Source organism: Halictus rubicundus, chromosome 15 (assembly GCF_050948215.1).
Source record: "Halictus rubicundus isolate RS-2024b chromosome 15, iyHalRubi1_principal, whole genome shotgun sequence".
Classification (NCBI taxonomy): domain Eukaryota; kingdom Metazoa; phylum Arthropoda; class Insecta; order Hymenoptera; family Halictidae; genus Halictus; species Halictus rubicundus.
In genome coordinates this window covers 9,322,591-9,342,996 of record NC_135163.1, presented here as the reverse complement: position 1 = coordinate 9,342,996, position 20,406 = coordinate 9,322,591, and the positions used below count along the sequence as shown (strand labels likewise).

General features: G+C 49.3%; 1 protein-coding gene across 3 annotated transcripts in view; it reads right to left on the bottom strand.

Moving 5' to 3' along the window:
* The window catches only part of Pxb (putative Hedgehog signaling attenuator pxb), a 300,094-nt gene that overhangs the window by 257,584 nt on the left and 22,104 nt on the right, over positions 1 to 20,406 (bottom strand). The window contains exon 1 of one of the 3 annotated variants that reach the window (XM_076800776.1): positions 2,597 to 2,663. The exons of the other annotated variants lie outside the window; for them this stretch is intronic. The gene's annotated coding sequence lies outside the window, so the exon portion shown is untranslated. Of the gene's footprint in view, positions 1 to 2,596; positions 2,664 to 20,406 lie in introns of those variants that run through there. 3 annotated transcript variants of the gene reach the window in all.

The window sequence follows — 20,406 nt, the reverse complement described above, 5'->3', positions numbered from 1 at the left end:
GAGTTCCAAGGATATCAAAGGACAGGATATTAAAGTCTCTCGCTGTCGCGCAGCCAGCTACTGAGAAACGGAATTTCGCGCGCGGATCCACCGCGCAAAGTATCGTCAGGACGTCGCCAAGCGTATTTTATAAAATACTCGGGCATTCGTCGAGCCTCCTAGTCCTGGTGGTATTACTCGATCCATAACTCGGCTTCCATTTTCGGGCTTTAATTTAGGCGGGGAGCGAGCCGCGAATCGCGCGAAAAAATCGCAAGCGAAATTACGCTCGTTCAATAATTATTTCGGGACCCAGGGAATCGTTCGGCAGGATTAAACTATTTATTAACATAATTGTAGTTAGTTCTGCTGTAAATGCGGTGTTAATAATGAAATTTTATGCTGCACGCTCAGGTGGACAAATTTCATGGGGGTGCTTAACACTCGCCCAGAGGTGTATTGATGATGCTAATGACCGGAGTGTCAAAAGTGCAATTGCTGTCCTCGAAAAAAATCCATTCCGCCAACGAACCGTAGCAGGATCAAGGATTCGTTAAGGTAAATCGGGGACCTAATAATTCGCGGGGTAGAACTGCAGGAGAGTTTGTTCGTTAATTTCGAAGACGGGGCCGAGATATGATAACGAAGTTCCTCGATATTCGAGAATCCTTCCACTTTTTTCTTTAACGAGGCAGCATCTTCTCCCGAGAGGAATAAGACAGAGCGGCAAGGAGAGCGAGGCGAGAGGGGAGAGAAGATTATTTAAGAGTCGGCGAAGCACGAATTGGCGAATGGTTCGCCGATATCGTCTTAACGAGCGGAATATTTATAAAATAATTACTCGGTCACCAAGCGCTGCCGGCTGTGTTCCGCTGCGGCTATAGTTGGTCTCGTCTCGAAACGAGGAAATCGCGGCACTTTCCTCTCGGCGAGGCCATCTTTGAGCCTCGGGACAATGAGCATCGCGAAAGAGTACACCGAAAAGAATACGATACACTTATAATTGCTGCTCGAGCTGGAGGATTCTTCTCGAGAGTGGAAACCTTAATACGAATTTAATCTGCTCGGCTTGACTGTGTGGGTGTTAAGTATTTTTGAAACGTTTCTGCAACCACCGGAGCCTCTTTTTTTTATTACCAGCGGATCTTTTTGCATTTAGCATAAACATCTACTGCCATATAAATTTCCGTTCGTGGCAAGATTAAAAGTGATTCGACGCGACGGTAATAATGAAGATTGAAACGGAGCTGTTCATTCGATCATAAGCTACTTCCTGTAATTATTAGACGCGGCGCGCTGTAATTTCAATCACAATTGTAGATTCGTAAACATTCATGAGTAAGTAATCCCGTTAATTATTAGATTGTGAATTTCCATTAAATACTAAATTCAGGGAAATTGCATATCGCGTAATTCCCCTTAATATTGATCGCACAAATGAATTTTGACTTTATCTTTGATCCTCTCGAAGTATCGGTTTCAAATTTGTATTAGGTGTCGGGTATTCAGGTCTTTGATAATTACTTGATGAAAATGGATGTACACTATCGATTTCTGTCCATTAATTTTTCCAAATTTTTATCATAGCTACGCTCCAGTCATTAGTGACTGTCGATACAGTAGACAGTAGGCCATCGATCACTAAATAAACTGACACTTTCAAAGATAAATCTATAAAATCCGAGACTGACAAAAATCTATCAAATTCTACGAAATTTTACATCCACGTTTCGATTTTAATGACCTGCGGTATCAAGGATATCTCCATTCCATTGAAAATTAAAAACTATTATAAAAACTGTATGTACGAGCCGATCAAACTGACAAAATTTACACAACCGAACAAAAGTATACTGAAAACGTATGCAAAATTTCAAATTGGTTACTCCTTCTCGTAAACGAAATTTTATTTGCCAAAAAAAAAAAATACTTCTGTAAAACGAACCAGCAGAATGTCGAAGCGGTTCAAAATTAGGCGACAAAAAGGTGCCATAATTCAAGAGAAGCTCGCCACCGGCACGGCTGGCGGTGTCGTCTAACAGATCGCCCGTTGAGCCGGAAACGAAAGATTTGCGAGCGGTCTCGCGCGGAGCCGTTTCCTATCTAGGCGTGGGCGTCGTCGCTCGCGGCGACTTTATTCGCGCCCGCTGGAATTGATTATTATTACTGGCGATAATCCGCGACGAGGACAGCCGGCAAACTAACGCGCGGCACGCCGGGGGAGAGCCCAGGGGCGGACACAAATTTAGCCGGGATTCAACGCGAGTCGCGCGCGCGCGGAATTTAAATGGAAAGTTACAGTTTTAATTCAAACTCGCCGGGAACTCTCCTTTATCGCGATGCAACCGGACGAAAGCAGCAACGAAAGCGAAGGTGCACGCTGCGCGGGGGACGGGCACGGGGGCAACTTTGACCTCCCCCGGGAGCCTGGAGAGCGCTCGGACAACTGTGCGCTGCGTCGCCGAGCTTTAACGAGCCGTGAGCCGTCCTGGAAACAAATGACAGCGGACGTTTCCACGATTCGTGCGATCCATGCCGTATACAGGCAGTCCAAAAAATCCGGGACCATTCTACTGCGGTTCTAATCAAGAAGAGAAATCCTCGTTTCAGCTCTTACCAAACGTTCTGAAATCGCGATCTACGACGTGGTAACACAATTCCCGACAATTTAGGATCAATCCGATGAATTCCCATTGTCCTCCATTCTCGTTCGGAGGGTAGCTCGTCGAGGGTGCGCGAGACTCGCCGCTCGTTCGCGTCGTAAGAACGTCGCCGGCGTCGAATCTACGGTTTTCGTAAGTGTTCCAGATCGAGGTGACCCAAATGAAGCGGGCGTTAGAGGGTGACTAGGAAAAGGGTGGCAGGCAGAGGGTGCAGAGGGTGGTTTGGTAGCACAGGTTCTCCAACAATCGCGTATTAAACGTGACGAGAGGGCGCGCGTCGATATCACCGTGGGCGATTGTTCCCGTTTTCTGAAGAGGCGAGGTGAGGCGAGGCGGCGCGCCGCGCCGTTCCAATTCCGACGGATTCGGTCGCGGCTGAAAAGCTGGAGAGGACGCGGCGAAACGGTTCCCGCGACTAAGCTCCCCCGGCCCCGACAATCGCGTCCCGAATGAATCCTGTCGTCGGCCATATATCGCATTGTAGGAGCGCATTGTGCGCGAGTTTCTGCAGCAGGCTTCCCTAATGACTCGGGACTGTCTCGCGAGCGAGACACGACAGAGACTTGGATCCAGAAGGGTGGCCCGCGCGCGCGCGATTCAACCATCCCTGCCAGCACCACCGACCCCCTCTTCCTCTCTACCACCCAGTTTCACCTCACGACTGCCACGACCCTGCCGCGAACGCGCGGTTCCAAGCCTTTGTTTATGCGTCTGTCTTAATACGGCCGCGTAATGGCAGAGTTATGCTCCCGCTCGCCACACACGAGGCCGCACGCCTATGTCTGTCTCTCTCGCCGCTCATGCGTGTACCCATTCGGCTGGCAAGAGTTGTTCCTCTCGCTGGCAACGAACCACGAAATTCCCCGGGCCGCGCTATTGTTGCCTCGCTGAAAATTATCTTCTCAGAATTCCGGTCCCGACGTTTTCCTACGCGACCCGACGACCGCCGACCCTTTTAGATGTTCGTTATCGCGGTCGCGTACCCAGCGGAAAACGCTCGCGTTTAGTCTCACCAGCGCTCGACCAGCCAGCCTCGGACTCTGCCGGATTATTATTGCTTCTGAAAATTTAAAATTTCACAAAGTTCAGTAGCGTTTTACGTGATCCGCGGTCCAGAACCTACCCTTGGAAAAATTCTCGGGGATCGCCGGTGTCTCGCATCGATCGGTGTTCGCCGGCGCGGCGTCGCACAGGGAAATGACGAAGCGTTCGCAGACACTTATCGGAACGACGACGTGGATCGATCTCTACGGGTTCGCCGGGACCGTAAACACCGTCGAGCATCAAGGACGCGATCTTCGGGGCTGGCTCGTGTCGCGCCCCATCAAAGTCTCCTCTGTCCCACCCTTAAGTGGGTGCGGGTTCCCCGGCGCGGGCGTTTCTACGCGTAGCTCACCCTCCACAAGAGTTCACGGCCGATTCCTGTCGTGGAAATGGAGTAGCCTCGGAGATGTCACGCTCATAATGCCACTTGACTGTGATTCGATCATGGCAACGCCTCTCTCTCTCTCTCTCTCTTGGCCGACCTGCCGCCGCCGGTGAAAACCACTTACGACTACTTTGCTTTCATTACGGGCAATCTTGTCTATCGAGACGGGGGTCGATACGCATCTGGAGGGGGACCAACCTCGAGCTTTCGGCAACTCTCGATTTTCAGTTCGACCTTGACGCTCGAACAACGACGGCTCCAATCAGTTTTTTCCCGTGACTCCATAAAGATCCGCCGACTCGTTGAAATTAAACGTCGGGAATGCGATTTTCCACCGCTGAAACATTCGCCTTCCCCGGCGGCGGTGCGCGTTCAATGAAATGTCCGTTACCTGGCCGAAGTTTCGGCCTCTGAAGCCGCTATCTGCTCGGCTACAGTAATTTCGCGGGAGCAAAGGGTAACGACGCAAGTTGCGCCGTAAACCTAAAACCCAGCTCTTTTGTGCGGCGCGATGAGCCCCGCGAAATCTCGTCCTTTCGTCTCTCGGTTTGATTACAGCGCGGCGTCGTCGACTACTTTATTCGCGCGAGTATCGCGGCCAAGGATAAAACCGGGAACCTGAACAGAGAACGGGGAGAGAGAGAGAGAGAGAGAGAGAGAGAGAGGGAGGAGGCTAGCGAGAATAAATCTGTGCAACGACGTGAAACGTGCATAAATCTCCGGTTTAGAACAAAGACTCTCGCGGGCGGTGTTTGCGCAGAGTCCGTTAGGCAAACTCAATGCCCGAACGCGAACGACGGCCAACGGGCATTTTCTCGCGCTTTTTCTCCTTTCTCCTTTCCACGTTCCTCGCCCCCTTTTCTTCTCTTCGTCCTCTTTCGGTCTTTCTTTCTCTTGCCGCGTCTATCTGGATCCGAGCCGGACATTACTTCCTCCCGGGCTCCTCTTTCGCTCCCGTTCGGCACGGTTAACAGCGCGAAACGACGATTTCCAACAAAGCGGCCGAGGCCGACAAAGATACCAAGAGCTTTTCCGTTCCCTTCGTCATCCTCCACCCGCCATTTCCCGACGAACCTTTTCCACCCCCGCCGCGTGAAATCCCTCCGGCACACAAATAAATACACACGTGCCATCGCCTGGACCCAGAGATAATGGGCCGAGGAGTTTAATTTAACTACCACCCCTAACTCCTACGAGGTTGACAATGGGCTGGTCCGTGGGCAACTTCAACCCCCTCCAATTCGATTCGCATTTCTCCCAATACCCTCGAGAAGACCTTCGATTTCCACCAGGATGGTTCGACGATTATTTCCAATCCTCGATACACCCCTACTTTTATGGCTCAATCTGTACCTTGGTGACGGACTGACGCAATGGTCAAAAATCGTTACCGTGGGAACATGATTAATTAACTTTCGAAGTTATTTCGCCCCCTTTCACAACTCAATAAGATGGTCGTAAAAGCAGTGAGTGATATTTTTCTGAACACTTTCAGTCGACTGTTGGGGGTAGAAAGAAAATAATTTTTTCTAGGGCTGGCTTTTGAAAGCAAACATTCATAGTCTAGTAATTCTACCCTTATGTTTCACCATTTCCAGTGGCCCGAGGTGCCGATAGCCGTGGCTCTCTCTACCTGTGTGGGTGCGCAACAACACAGCCACCCCCGCAAAGGTCAGGACCGTCAGAACAGACGATGCTGCCCCAATTTGCAAGCATGGGTGTATCTGAGGGCATCGCGAGTTACCCAGGCCGAAAGAGGGAGACGCCTCGGTTAATTTAGGTGTTGTGTTTCCTCGGGGAGCCGTCCACCGTCGACCCGTCGTCTTCCCTTAGGTCATTCCCACCCCCTGGCGCAGCTGAAAAATGCTGTTACCGTTTCGAGGAGGCAAGGTCGAGGTAACCCTCCCCGCGAGACGTTGCTTTTCTCGCGGAGAGATCAATGTTTTCGCGTGGAACCGCTTTTTCTCATAGCCCGACCCTTGGAAACTCACCCTTATAACGGTCCTCTATCATTTTTAGAGAAGCGTGGGTGTGGTTGATCACCCTGGTGCGAAAATTGGACAAGTGAATTTTTTAGCAGAATTGTGCTTGGTCAAATTTTACATATTTATATACAGGGTGTTTCTGATCTCGTGGTGCAATAAGAGAGGGGATGACTTTCCAGTTTGCTCGTTCGGTGCAAGACTGAAGTAATTTCCAAAATCTGACCTCTCCGGATTTTTGCGCTTCATTTGCGTTCACGTTATTCTTGCATTCATATCATTATTGAAGCTGAAATTGGATCAATGCTGACGTTGAAATTGATGTGTAACTCGCTTGTAATGCATATAATACTGTCAGCATATTTAATTTGGTTTTAATCAGATTTGTTTTCATGAAAATATGTAAATTAATTTTTGCTTTTCAAGATACGTAGGATGTATCGTATCGCGAAATATTTCATCGAATATGTAAAATGTCTGTGGAATATGCAAACTCGATGAAAATATGCAAATTCAAGGTTTGCTTCTGGGCCAGTTTGACCCGAACAATGCACGCGAATTAAAGGCTGGCAAGATTCCATTGAAATTCCAGAAAGTTCGGATTTTCTATACAACGAAGCAAACGCTCAATCGTTCGATATATATCCGCAGAAAAAAATCAATTTTTACGTTGGTTGGAAGAATTCCAGCATCAAGATTCTAGTGACTGAAAGTGTTAATGCACCGATCATCTAGTCGATGCAGTTTCGACGGACTGCGGCAGTCGAAACGGCGGGTTGTCGGGTCTCGCTCGTTCCGAAGGGGTATAACGATTGGAATTCTAGTTCGATTCCAGCAGAAGCTTCGCGGAGAACGGCGGCAATAAGAGAACGCCGGAAGAGGGTTCGATATTCTTCGTTGTCATCTGTTCCTCCTACGCTTTACCTCCATTTTCCGATCGTTTCGCGGATCGATCGAACGGAACTCCTCGGTACGAGCTGCGAGATGTCGGCGAATTGTAACAGTGTGCACCTCAGACTTTAAATATTGGGACACTTGCGAACAAAGGAGACCTCAACAACTGCTGGAAAATTACCAGATCCTTGAAATTGTTCGAAAATTCGTACCAGAGTGAGAACTAGCAGAGAAAATTCAATTTTCCGCGACATTCCAGAGAAATATTTTCACATTTTCATAGACTGACCGCGTTCGCGGACTTTCCCGATTTCTTCCGGCTATTTCGGTTGTTCGACCTAACATTTTGCCAGTTCGGCCGTCGAATAAAAAACCGAGCGCGTGAAATCACGGGCAGCAAATGAAGCGGACACTCGCGCGCTCGATTAGCAGAGCAACGCTGTTATCGAGCGCGACACGCGCCCGTCGCGGGATCATGCGTCGCGTAATTACGTTCCCCGGTGCTGCCGTTGTCCCCGAAATTCACCGGCGCCGGGCCTCTGTTTTTCGCGCGCATTTTCATGCGAGCTTTTTCCGCCGTTAATTTCAATTTCCCAGCTAAACCGTGTGCACGCGCTGCGCAACGGCTCCGCTCTCGTACCCGCGCGGCGCGGCGCGGCGGCTGAAAGCGCCGTAAAATCGCCCGAAATGAAGCCGACACGGCAAAGTTCGAAGCGAAACCTAAAATCCACATAATTGAAAATACGCCAACTCAGGTATGAAACGTGCTGCCGATAACTCCCTGCGCTGCCCCCGGTTCCCAGGGATTTCTCCCGTGTTCCTCCCCCGCCGAAAAAAGAATCGGATCATTGTATAATTGTTCGCTTCGTTGTATAGTATTGTGAGTATATTATAACCCTTTGCACTCGGCGCTATTTCAATTCTAAAACAAAATTTTTCTTCCGTCTTAGAATATTAACATTTTATTGATACGAAACTGATCCGATTTCCACATATATTATTTAAATGTTTATTAATCTATTAAATACAAATTTTGTAATGTAACAAATATTTTGTAATATTTTTTGTGATTTCTTTGAGATGGTGCCACAACAATTTTTAATGGCACTTCAGAGTCGCCAGCTCGAGTGCAAAGGGATAATATTTAAAAATAGAACAGTAAACATATTTTCCACGATTTAAGGAATATTAAAAATGTGGAGTACTGCGCAATATGAAGAAGCGTCGATAAATATCGCGGAGAGTACGAGGTAAAAACGCGTTGTCGGGGTTATGAAAAATACAAGGCATCGTTTAAAGATTCGATTGCCATCGGAGGGGGTGTGCGCGGGGGTGTGGCTCGCCGATTACGCGTTTAAATTACTCGGCGGCGTCCAGCGGCGCGTAGAACCCGCTCGGGAAATCAGGAACGGCGGACGGCCGGTTGTTTCTGTCTGGATTTTACGGGTGTCGTTTGTATCGGCGCGGGCAGCGTGGCTTGCACACATCGCGAAAATCCGGACGCAGGGGGCAACGACGCGACGTTAACGCGGATATTAATGTAACCGTGTTCGCCGGCCGCGCCCGTATATAATATTCGAGGCTGACAGTAAGTGCCAACTCGTCGCCATTTCCTCGGCTCCGCTGCGAGAGAGCGGCCATTCTACGCCGTTTTCGCCCTTCACCCCCGCCACCGAAAAGACCAACCAACCCCCCTCCTCTCCAACGAGCCGCGTCGGATTCGCCCACTAATTTTCTGCCGAAATCGCTCGCGACTCTCCATCAACCCTCTCGCGCATCGGTTACACGCGTCCGTTCGCGAAAATTCTATTGTTCGACGCCAGTCGACTGCGTTTCTTTCCGCGGCCATCGTGCCGGAAGTCTTCGGGAATTAATTGTAATTCCTGCGCGATTCGGTTTCCGATCGGAAATTTTCACTGCTTGAATTCTGAGATATGGACTGCTTTCTAGCTCGAGTCGACCCAATCAAAGCACAATGGTATTTTTCCGTTGACGAGAGAGATCAGTCGCGAAAAAGAAACGTCAGAACGGAGAATCAGGTCGCAGGAGATCCAGACGTAACCGGTCAGACGTTCGTTTAAGCGACGTCTATTCCCCGAAACATATTCGGTCCGTGGAACAAGGCGAATCCACTAACGCGAGATTGGATAGCATCGTAGGTGAGGCGGTCTCGACTGCACGGGACATTCACGTACGAGCTTGCGATTCCTCGAAGCGATAAGGCTCCCGCCGCTGGGAAAATGCGTCCGGGGATTCTACCACGTGGACAAAACTCGTTTCTCTCAATCCCGAAGCTGTCTGGGAGACGATCATGGAACGAGCTCCTCGCGCGACCGTCGAAATGAGTCGATGCTCCCGTCGAATCCGAGGAATCGCGGATGAGACACTTTCGGCGAAATCTCGCCGGTTCGTCACTACCGAATCACCACCGGAAACTCTGCCGAGAAATATTCGCTCCAAATTGTCGGCACCGTTCCCCGGGGAAACCGTTTGCCACTCAAATTACTTTTATATAAACGTCGTCCGTGAAACAGCCCGCACGATACACACACAAACGTATGAAACTTAATTTATCCTTCGTGTCGCGTCTGATTCAGTTGACCTACTGTTTCTAATACGCCACAGCAGGGTCGCCGGATGAGGAGAGGGAAATTTGGGGAATTAGAGTGGGAGGACAAGCCTTTACGCACGCAAACACTGCTTTTTGTATTTACTTTTACGCAGAGCGGACTAAGCAGGCCTCCCAAATGTTATGGTACGCATTCTCAGGAAGATTCTAAGAACGTGGTGGCCACAACAGAGGGATACCTGTACTGTGGTAAAAATCACGGCAAATTGCGAAAGGTGAAAGGTTCCCCAGCGAGCGTGGCAGCGCGCTTTCCATATTTCCTCGGCGCGGAAAAAAAGCTGCGTAGGAATTCGAGAACAGACTTGACGAAAAAAAAGGTTAGTTCAGCAGAACCATTATTTCCGGTCGTGGGGATCGGTACTTCGCGCGTGAGAGTCCGCTGGGTTTGAGCGTGTCACGTTAAATTTCGCGGACCGACCGTGCAAACAAAAACAGAAGAAGCGAGGTAGAAACCCGACCCGCTTCGAAAGCTATTTCGATCCCGCCCTATTTTTTTGTTGCTGTGTACGTACGTGTACGAGTGTGTGTGTACGGTTTTCAGCCGTTTCGCACTCGTATCGTGCGCTGAAATATATATTTTTTTTAATTCGCCGCGCAACGATTCGCGTCGCCAACAGCACCGGCCGTTTCGGCTCGATTTTCACAAACGCGCGCGCTTCGCCGCTGCAGATCGAACGGGATCCAGGCGATTTTTCGTCAATCTTCCTGCGAACCCTCTTTGCGCTCGCTCTCTGCTCGTGTTCGCCCTGTTCATCAGGCTAGCCGGGCTGCCGGCCCGTGCACTTGACAAAAATCAGGCTCCCCGAGCGTGCGCGCGACCGGTAAACGCGTTGCCCGAGGCTACCCTCTCGAATTCGGCCGCCGCTCTACGTTTCACCCACCGACAGCAGAAATTAATTTCGAAACCTGCCCGCCGAGCGGGGGAAAAAGGTTGTTTTTAATGAATTTTTTATTAACCGTTCGAGGCGGACCACCCGGATTGCTTTCAACCCGCGGCGGAAACGCGGTAAGGAGACGACGACGCTGCGAGCAACGCGCACGTGTGAGCGTAATATTCGCTGGACGCCACCAAATGCTCGCCGGAGCGTCCTGGTAAGGCTGCAAAATTTGTTGCTTCTTTTTCAATAATAAACACTCTAACGGGGGGTGATAGTTTCTCATTCTCTTTCAATTTCCGTCGATGCGTGTTTAATGCCAACCGAAATTATATACTACATTTTAATTGAAACCCTTGGAACTAAATTGTGCCCCGGCGCGCAATTAACACCTCCGACAAAAAGTGGAAATCAGCATAAACAGCCGTAAATTGGATGTCACGTAGTGCGTTCCGGTGCGAAGGCCCGGAACTAAATCGTAAAAGGCGATTCTCAAAATATAAATGTCCCCCCGAACAGAGCGCACAATTAAATTCGTCCCACAGATATGAAAATTTGCATAAACAACTGTAAATTGGATGTCACGAGAACGTTCAACCGGTTGACAGGTCGTTCTCCGGATGTAAAACAGAAGAGTTGCATCCAACATGAAATCCGTTCCGCGGGTCGGTCATTGTCGCTCGTATCGTCCGCAGACACCGGCGATTCTCGTTGATGCATTAGATTAATTGACTCCGCGCATCCCATATCAATTCCCGCCACCTTTTGCGGGGAAATTCGCCGGGGCGGGAGGAGGGGTGGAGGCGTAGTTTCGCGAGCAGAGTCAATAATTCGCTGCAGGTCGGCGAGCTTCGAAGAGTTGAAACGCGAATGCGAAAGCCCTTCGAAATGGCCGGTGGGAAAAGTTGAATTTCGCGGCGGAATGTTCGTCCGCGCTTTGTTTCCCGTCCGCGTTCATTATCTTACGTTTATTCGTCGGCATCGTTGCGTAATCACAATGAACCGTTGTTATCGTATAAACGTTACATTATATCCTGTAATAAATCCGGTATTGTTTCGAAGCCGTCCGCGTACGTTCGCGCGTTACTGTTACACGGACGAAGAGAGAGAGAGAGAGAGAGAAAAAGAGAGGGAGAAGAGAGTTTCGGGTGAATTGAAATTTTGCACCGCACGGCTCCTGTTGCGAAATTAGAGAATATTTCGTGCCGCGTCAATCTTGCGATTGCGTGTCAAAAGCTGGCACATTAATTCTTTCATTCTGCTCGGATCACATTGCGCAGATCATTTGTTAAAGTAAAAATTGCAGAAGTCAATATTCATCGGCTCGGATTCCTCCGATTGACATCAGATTTAAGAGCAGAGATTCGGTGTGGTTTTGCGAACTCGTCTGCGCAGACGAAATATTTCTTGGTGCGCAAGATCGACGGGGATCGATCGCCATATTCCCCATCGGCGGTGTATTTTTTTTATAGTCGATTACCCAGCCGTTTTACCGCGGCTGCGAGAGACCAGTTTCCGCGGATGTCGCAGCCGCGAAATCACTTTTGCCTGTTCACGGATCGGCGCAGCTGCGCTCGGCCGAAGCTAATGAAATTGTTTAAAACGATTTTTTGCCGCAGCACAACCGCCCGAGGATCGATCGACGAGCTGCCAGAAACTAAGCGGGTGAAATTCTACGTGGGTGCGCGATACTAACGGATTTCATTGGGGATATTACTTTCGAGTTATCGATTTAAAACTACAGCGGTATGGTGTTAACCTCAAATTATGTTCAAAAGTCGGCAAGGCAGCTATACAAATTTCGGATCCATACCCCGCTCGGTTTTCTCTAAAGAAAACAAATTCGGAAATGTGCGCCATTTTGTACACAACGAAATACCGTTCGGAAATCAGCGTTCCAGTTCGATCGATCGATTCCCAGCGGGGTTCTCAAATTTTCGCGGTACACAACAGCAAACATTCGCCGGCATAATGAAAGATCGCGTGAGCCGATTCGCGCCGTTGACCGAGCTGTTTCCTCTTCCGCAGAAATTACTCGTCGAGTTCCGGAAATTGTTTTAATTCCTCGGCGCACGATAAATATCGCCGGCGCGGGGCGAGAAGAAACGAAAGAGGCGAACGAACTGTAACCGGAGCGGCCAATAATTAGACCAAATTAAGTCCGCGAGCCTCTCTCTTTCTCTTGCTTCCTTCTCAGTTGGCCGCAGACGGTTTTTGCCCCGGTGCGGCGAGCGCGTTCGCATTCGAAAACCGCGTTTCAATCGAAAGAAAACCGAGATCGTTTATCGCCGGCTAGAATCGCCTCGCGAGAAACCGTGAAACGCGCGGACTAGCCGAGCGGAATCGGCGTCGCGGAAACTCGGGGATTTTTCTCCGAAAAACGCGCAATACGGCGCGCAATTAAGGCGGCGCGAGACAAACCTCTCCTCTCTGGAAACATCGTGATTGCGGACTAACGAGACCCGATTTCCGGCCAAAAGGCAAACCCGCTCGCCTTCAATCGGCCCGCCGGCAATAATTACCGGCGGGCAATATTTAAGCGCCTCGATTTCCCCGGCATTAACGAGGAACAACGCAATTACCGGCGACGGAACACAACGGCCTGTCCCGATTTTCACCGCGGGAACCCGCCGTTCGATGCTCTCTGGCCCCGAGAACGCGAATAATTTTCTTTCAAAGCGGAATTCTCGGTCGGAGTGGCTGCGAATCGATTTTTTAAATTGTGCAATATTGCGGTTTTGTGCCTCGAATATACCGGGTGGCGCCCAACGCGTGGTACACCCGGTTCAAACTCGATGGAAATTGCAGACATTCCCGAATTACTTTTGGTTTTTTGCTGTTATTACTGAGGGAAATAAAATTCTAGTTTAATTCGCGCTATTTTATCTCGTTCTCGGATATTGGAGTGTGTTGAAATATCTGCAGTCTCCTTGTCATATATATTTATGCTTCGCTTTTTAATTTAATGTAACGGCACGTGAAACTTTAGACCGGGAATGTTTTAAGCGACGTTTTTGCAGACGACCGATGCGATTTCTGAATAATGGATGAGCCAATCTCTCAGAAACTTTACATACATATAAAATAAATGATGTTCTTCGTAGCAAAATTAAGAATAAAATTGGAAGCAGTTTTTTTTACTCGGCCGTGAAGCTGGATTCTTGCCATTTCGTTAAAATGCATTTCATGGCTGTGTTTCTGTTCGTATATTAAACATGTTCGTTTAAATTAAGGTTACCTTTGGTTTTTATAGTCGAGATTAATGCAACAACGGGAATCGCTGTAGGCATTTCAAACAAGACGCCGGAACGTTCGTTAACATACAACATAATTGCACGAAGCGTACGGGCCTTGAAATACGAATGAACCCGCGTGGAAATTTTCAAGCTCTTACCTTCGTTAATTATGACTTTAATCCTAATCCGAATATCATTACAGAGTGATCTCGGTTCAAATCAAAATCTCGAAATCCGTCAATCATTAAATCTTCGCTGTGACTATTACAGGACAATTGCAATCTTGTTCAAAATTGTACGTATCGACAACCTTAAAATCTCGCAAAGTGGATCCTCCAGAGAAGCGTATCGCTCGTAAAAAACATTTGACGAGATGGTCCTCGAACTATGCACTTCGCTCTAGAACGTTTTCGCGTCCACAAAAGTAATTCCCAAATACTCGAGTCAAGTGGGACAGCCCGCGCATTAAATTAAAATAAGTAAAGTTCGCAGTGAACGAGGAGTGGTCTCGCCCGGCGAGTGAGTTTCTATAAATTCGAGAGAAAGAGAAAGAGAGAGAGAGAAAGAGAGCACAAACCGGGTCTCGCGAGCGGTTAAAGCGTAAAAGTTGATAGCCGAGATGAAAAATCTGTGAATCACGGTCGCAGACATAGCCGGGCCGGTGTGTTTTCGACTTGGCCGCGATCGTAAATCCGCGGGAATTCCAGTCGGACCGGCGATCGGACGGAATTAATGCCCGACAGAATAATTCCCGGCGATTTTCCTTTTTCCCGTGCGCCTTCGCGAACTTGGAGCATAAGAATCCTTTTTGTTCGAACTTAATCCTGGCTGAGGCGGAAGGCGAGGGAAGTTTTCCCTCTCCGGGGCCAGGGGGAGGATGGGCGAGCCTTCGGAGACTTTAAATTTCGACTTCGCGAACGCCGGACGAGTCCTAGGCTTCGCTTTGCTCCGCTCCGCACCGCTTTGCACCGCTTTGCTCCGGCCCCCTCGAACTTTTCATCCGCGAGCCATTACTGGATTTCGAGCACAGTTTAATCTCGTCGTTTACGTGGAATAATCGCGAGACGCCTCGAGGATGCGCTCCTCCTATTTTCCCCGGGAGAACGTCCTCGGCCGACCGTTTCTCATCGCGGCCGCATTTTTCAAACGTTCTCCCCGGGAAAAAAAAACAACCGAGGAACGAAACCCGTCCAACTCCAAGGCGAAGCAATTCCGGGCCGAACTTTGCCTCCGACCCGCGAACTCCGCGCTGCTCGCAATAATTACGAGTCCTCGCGCCGAGCTCGCAAAATTTGTGGAACCGCATCCGCCGTGCGTCGCGCGGAATGCACAATTTTCTCGAACGCGCCCGCCCGCCCGCCGCGCCGTTCTCTATGAATCCCAAATTCGCCGAGGATCGAACCGCGATTCCCAGCTTCCGGGTCGAACCAAGTCGACTGCTGACCCGGTTCGCGGCACGCGCCATTTCTTGTTTTTCTAAAAACTCCGTTCTGTTAAAAAGATTATGATATAGCTTCTCGGTTACAAAACTGATTTTACTCGTATCACATTTTCTCGCGCAAAGAGATAATTTCCCACGTGAATTTCCAGCAAACCGAAGGTCTTATATCTCCGAATTGAAAGAAATTGAAGCAACGCGCTCGGTGGTGTCGAGTCGAGATGTTGGTGGCGGTCATAACTTTTAAGTATGCGGTGCGGCACAAGGCACTCGGGCGGCTGTCTTCCATTACACGACACTTAATCCGCAGCGATTGCTCATTCAATATTTGCTAAAGGTTTCCCGTGTAGTTTCCCTCGTAAATGAAACATCGTCGACCCCCGCGCGCACCTAATATAAGAACCGCACCGACAGGGGGGAGGGGGGCCAGGAGATCGAGGACGAGGGGGTTCCACGGGGCTGGGAATCGAGTATACGGGAGCCGTGTAGCGGAGGCTCGGGGTCCGGTGCTGTAACTAAAGGCAGCCACCATCTGCCGGCACTATTTTATAAATATTTATACGCGCCTCGGCCTGATATATTTAGTCGTCGACGGACCGGGTCCCGTGGAATCCCGGAATGAACGCCGGCAATAGTTTCCCTGGACACTCGCGGAGAGGGTCCGCGGCGGTATTTTTAGCGGCGATTCTACTTTTTCGCCCTCTCGCCTAAACTCGCTCGCAGCGTCGCTCGAGACGCGTGCTCCTCGTTTTTTCGCGGCTCGTTTGCTAAACGGTCGTGACAATAACGCGTCGAACGAACGGAGACGCTGTTCGACGTCTTCGGAACATTTTCTGCAGAATTATAACAGAGAACGCAGAAATTTTGTTACGCCACATTTTGGAGCCGTTTTACCTGCGAAATGCCGCGTTTGGAGGTAATTTCCCATTTTGTACAGGTAGCTCCAAAGTCCCGGCGCGACCCCGTTCCAGTCGGTAGGAATAATGTAAAAATTACCTCGGAATTCTCTCGGTGTGTACGGACGTCACGATAGAGAGAAAAAGAGAGAGAGAGAGAGAACGAGGTGGAACGTCACGACGCAACCGGAACGTCCGTGGCAACGGTAGAGGAGAGGCTATCTGGCCCCGTCGCCCGTTGTTGCGCCGTTGTGCCTTCGGTTGGTGCTTTTATCGTGGGCGTGTGTACTTCATTAATAATTTATGTTCGAGTAACCGTTACGTGTACCGGACGTACCGTGTTCCGTCCTGGTGCTTTACCCACGCAAATGCCGGAGCATCGGTGTACACGAATTTCAGATGAGAATTTAAACCGTGAGCCCCGTAATTTTTCTTATCCGCCGGGAACCGGGACGATAGCCGATAGCCACCGTTCCCTGTCGAGCCTCTCCGCTTTGTCTAGGCGAATCTCTAGCAATAATTTAAAATGTCACCCGTTTTGCAGGACGACGACGATAGTATGGTCCCAATTCGAGGGACCAACCCTCTGTGGAAACGTATTTTTGTTTCGTCGACGCTCGCCCTTTTTTCCCGGCGAAACTAGCCACGCTGTTTGCGGGCCGATGCACCGGAGAACTTTTTCCGCTGGACGTGCATTATGCATGGTCTCCGCGGTGCACTATCCTTTCCAATAAACCGCGGCCACTTCCTACCACCCTCCGTCACCAAACCCGCTAACCCTTTAAAACGATTTATTCCGCTGCGTGGTCTACGGAGTTTTGGAAGACATTTTTGATGATGAAACTGAAAAGCTACTCTCCAAGCAAAGGAAATTAAAATTACTGAAACCAGATGTCCCGATTTCTCTGAACGGTTGAAATTTTGTTGCAGATCAATTATTCCACACCCTCTTCGTTCGAAGGCTTCCATCAAGAAAGCAGAGGGTTCTGCAAAAGGTAGATTTCTCACCAGATTGGCACCAAGACTCGACTAGCGAAAGAATAGGGTAAAGTTCGGGGAAAGTTGGACCGCTCTCTCCGACTATTTCTCATCGGCGGTGGGGATTCGTCGGTCGAGAAGAAATGAACTTGTCGCAGAGCTCGGGTATTCAGATTTCCCGTCCGTGGGATTTACCCGTGACAGGATGTCGGTGTGGTACGTGTTCTCCTATCGGGTTTTAGCTGACGGGATCGCGAGAAGGGAAACCGGATGAGCCAGTCTCGCGGACACTTTTTATCGAAGAAACCGTCTCGTCTACTCTGCTCGTCTCTCGTCTCTTCTCGTACGGGCGTCAGCATTAGTCCCGGCCCATTAATAAAACGATCTATTTAATCGGCGCTCTGTCGAGGCTCGTTTGTACCGTTCTCGCGGCGCGATGGCCGCGGGACGGGAAGTCGATGGAGAACCCCGTGGCGCTGCGCTCGCGTAATTTAATCGTTTAAAAAGTTTCGCCGACAATTCACGGCAAGTTTCTTCGCGGCTTTGACGCCGCTCCGACCGACGAGTACACTCGAGAGCTGACGGCTCGTTAAATGTTTGCCGATAAATCGGCAGGGAAGACTCTCCTCTCGCAGATACGCTCGGTCCTCGGCTCGAGGGATGGATTCCCGAGGACCGAGGTGTCGGACCTTGACCCTTTAACGTTGTCAAGACAAATTTTTCAGTTCTTCAACACTAGATTCACGGGACCCGTCGAAATGACGGATTCTAATATTTTTAATTCGCGAATATTGAGATTGCGAACATGGATCCATGAGGAATTATTTAACAAATTGATTTCTCTAGGTATATATCATTAAAAAAAATGGCTACATATTTGGATAGATATATTCACGTTATTTTTATAAGGAAACGTAAAATAGTCATTTTTAGTGCTCCGTAAACATAGTGTTAAAATAAGAAGAAAATTGGAGGAGTTCAGCACTAGATTTACGGAACCCGTAAAAATGACGGGTTCTAATATTTTTAATTTGATATTATTAAGATTCTAAGGATGCATACATAAGAAATTATTTAGCAAATTTATTTCTTTGGGTATATATTATTTTAAAAATATTGCGAAAAATGTGGGTAGCACGTTCTTGTTATTTTTATGAAGTAATGAAAAATAGTCGCTTTTAGTGCTCCGTAAACCTAGCGTTAAGTCTAGTAGTTAGTATCATTCTTTCGATATTGTCACGTAAATTGTGCGCCGCGGAACGATGGTTTGCAGGAGCGGGTCAATGGGTTAAGGGTCGTCGATTACGAGGAGAGACGCGAGACGTTGGCCGCGTCCTTCCGGCCACGGGAAGACGATTGCCGGAGCGGGCACGCGCTGCCGCGCTGACAAGCTGAGCGATGTTTAACAAACAGCAGCTGATGCCTGCAGTGTCCCTGAAGCGACGTTACCGATGTCAGAGTTCAGCCACGTCATTCATATACGTTCCGACGCTACCTACACCCTTGTAATTCGAGGGTCCTGCCTCGCTCGCTGACAGAGACGATCTCCTCTCTGTTTGTCTCTCTCTCTCTCCCTCTCTCTCTCTTCTCCTTCGTCTCGAGGCAAGTGAAAGACTTCCACCAGACGCAAATAAATTAATCGGTTTGCTCGCTGCTCCACTTAAACGCTCTGTGTAATGTCAATCAGCGGAAGAGTTACGCCCCCGTGAGTTTTTTAATCCGTTCGGCTTCTGGTAAAATTAGAAACCCAACAGACTCCATATGCGTCTAATTTTTTTCAACCCCCCGGATTTTTTCCGGACCCCGTCGGAGTTCTTCGCCTTTCCCGAGCGGGGAATTTTCGGTGGAAACGTTGAGGGAATAATGGCTCGGCAAGAGCCAGTAAAATGTTTACATACGAGACCCGTTGTCTGGTCATAATTGTCTGTTTCTACTTCCCGCGGAGATAGAGATCGTGGTATAGTCATTAGACAGCGGAAAACGAAATGCGCACTGTTTTTCACGGTGTTTTTCGCTTAATTTTCGAAATGGCCACAACATTCTCCAGAACTCTGGCAAAATTAGTTGAGGGCGTTTCTTTAAAAATCAGTCCCGTATTTTTTAGAGTTGAATACTCTAAACTTCGTTATCCAACAGCTAACAATTGTTATCAACACCGCAAGTCGCTTCTGCGAATAAACCAGATGAAGCTCGCGCGGCACGGAACGCGTCAGAAACTCGATTTTTCCTGGAAAACTAAATTTCTCGAAAAGTGAAAGGGGCAGAGAAAAAATGATTTTCAGGATCGCGTTCAGCGCATTAAAACCTACCCCCGAGCAGACGGGCGGCCCTGTTTCCTGGGGCCGAGTCATAGAAAAATATTAATCACGTTAAAGTCGTCTATTTATATTCCAGACGGTGAACGCGGCGCGGGAAGTTCATTTGCGGACAAACGAGCGTTCCTTCCCTTTGATCGCTAACGAGGAAATTCGCTCGGAATGGCGGCTCGCGGCCGGTACGAGCCCGCGTTAAATCAATTTTTCATCGTCACTCGATAATCGGGCGAATGATTGAAGTGGGTCGCCGGGTCGAAACTTCCTGGTGGCTCTCGAGGAGAAGTACGAGTCTCTCTCTCTCTCTCTCTCTCTCTCTCTCTCTTAGAGGGTCCTCTTTCTCGGGTTGCCATCGGTTCCGACCTGCATCCCCCTGCTACCATCCTCGTTCACACGCTAATTCGTGACTCAGCCGAGCAATTAATCAAGTTCATTCGCATCGCGTTCAACTCCGGCCGGGCGGAGTTTAGTTTAAGTTCATCGTTGCAACCGCGCCGAGCGGGTAACTTGCCGATAACTTCGGCAGGAGTCGGCCTGTGCCCGACTGTGTGCGTTCACACGAACGTCTGAAAAGACGACTCTCGCACGTCGAGCACAGAACACGGCCTAGCCTCGGGTATAGACGGCAGGCACTGTCGGCGAATTATTCGACGGCAAGCTAGACGCGGGACTGCTCGCGTTCCCTTCTCAATTTTAAGTTATCCGGCCGCGGAAAAAGCGAGGAGCAAGCAGAACTTTCGACGCCGATTTCGTGCTCCGCGATAGCTATGCGATTCGATGGCTGTGTGGGAAAGCCGAACGGATATGGCTCTGTGCTACCATCTTTTCGGCTCGATTGATTTAACACCGACCGACAACCGAGAACGACTATGTCGCGGAAGAACCACGCGCTGACGATTTCCGGGGGCTGTTCTTTAACGAGGCTGCTCCACGAGCTGGCGGGTTCCAGAATTTACAGACCCTCCCGGTATATGTTCTGAGATATTCAAGCTCAGTGTACTATGAATTTCATCTTAATTTAGTCATTTAATATTCTTCTTTAACGAAGGCGTTCGAGCTGCCACGGAAATAATTTTTCGACGGGACTCTGCTGTA